We start from the raw sequence: 1,688 nt of genomic DNA on the forward strand, positions 1-1,688 counted from the left end.
AGGAAACTATAAACAACATGAAAAGACAACCCTCAGAATGGGAGAAAATATCTGCAAACGAATCAACGGACAAAGGATTAATCTCCAAAATACATAAACAGCTCATGCAGCTCAATATTAAAAAAAACAAACAACCCAATCCAAAAATGAGCAGAAGACCTAAAGAGACATTTTTCCAATGAAGACATACAGATGCCCAAGAGGCACATGAAAAGCTGCTCAACATCACTAATTATTACAAAAATGAAATCAAAACTACAATGAGGAGACAGGGCCCGAACCATGTCGGAAAAGACTCAAAAAAGTGTGAAGATTGCACCTGGAGCAGTTGTGTGTGTAGAGAGTGAAATCAGGGGTGATGTAACTATAGGACCCAGGACAGTGATCCACCCTAAAGCACAAATCATTGCGGAAGCCGGGCCCATAGTGATTGGCGAAGGTAACGTAATAGAAGAACAGGCGCTCATCACAAATGCTCACTCTGATGCAGCAGATTCAGAGCCCAAACCTATGATCATTGGCACAAATAATGTGTTTGAAGTTGGCTGTTATTCCCAAGCCATGAAAATAGGAGATAATAGTATTATTGAATCAAATGCGTATGTAGGCAGAAACGTAATATTGACAAGTGGTTGCATCATTGGGGCCTGTTGCAACCTGAACACATTTGAAGTCATCCCTGAGAACACAGTGATTTATGGTGCAGGCTGTCTTCATCGGGTACAGACTGAGCACCCACAGCCCCAGACACTACAACTGGATTTCCTGTTGAAAATCTTGCCAAACTACTATCACCTAAAGAAGACTATGAAAGGAAGCTCAACTCCAGTTAAGAACTAAGAACAATATATGTCATCAAGGTAACATTTGTCTTTGACCACTGTCTTCTGAAAAATCCACACTGTTTATGCACTCTTAGCAGTGCGCAGAATAATATGTGTTGACTTTATCTTGTAAAATTCAGTTAGAGAGGAAAATAATGGGTTTTCATTGTAACTGTCCTCTATAATTTATATAAAATGCATTATTTTCTGATGTCCTTGCCCCATTTCTGATAATTTACAGATTTTTCTTCTGTGTTGTTTTGTTATGTAAAATGTTGGCCATGAAATTTAGTTCTATAAAAGACTACCCATGAGGGCTTCCCTGGTGACGCAGTGGTTGAGAGTCCACCTGCCGATGCAGGGGACACGGGTTCGTGCCCCGGTCCGGGAGGATCCCACGTGCCACGGAGCGGCTAGGCCTGTGAGACGTGGTCACTGAGCCTGCGCGTCCGGAGCCTGTGCTCCGCAACAGGAGAGGCCACAACAGTGAGAGGCCCGTGTACCGCAAAAAAAAAAAAAAAGACTACCCATGATAAGACAGAACATATTGTTATGTATTTATATTCTAGCATTTACTAAACTAAATAAAAATGTTGATGACAGGACTTTCAGTGAATATACTTTAATCAATTTTTCTCCTTGCATCAACTTTCCCAAAATAGCCCCTTTAATTTTTATTGTGTACTAGCTATATATTAAAGATAATGTGGATTTCTAGCTGTTTAAAATTTCAGGTGAAATTTCAGCAGCTATTGAATTAATTTAGACTTCATTTTGTTTCCAAGAAAACGATTTTATTCTTCTTTTCAGTAAAACAAAAGTAATCGGGGAAAGATGTATTCAGTAGAATACAAAATCAAAAAG

The 1,688-nt window shown here is 39.4% G+C and overlaps 1 pseudogene; it reads left to right on the plus strand.

Annotated features, from left to right (window-relative positions):
* Positions 1 to 278: 278 nt before the first annotated feature.
* LOC113623053 (dynactin subunit 6 pseudogene) lies at positions 279 to 846 on the plus strand (annotated as a pseudogene).
* The last annotated feature ends 842 nt before the right edge of the window (positions 847 to 1,688 follow it).

The sequence above is a fragment of the Aethalodelphis obliquidens genome, unplaced genomic scaffold (assembly GCF_003676395.1).
Source record: "Aethalodelphis obliquidens isolate GAN/ISIS:26980383/991018 unplaced genomic scaffold, ASM367639v1 scaffold10, whole genome shotgun sequence".
Lineage (NCBI taxonomy): Eukaryota > Metazoa > Chordata > Mammalia > Artiodactyla > Delphinidae > Aethalodelphis > Aethalodelphis obliquidens.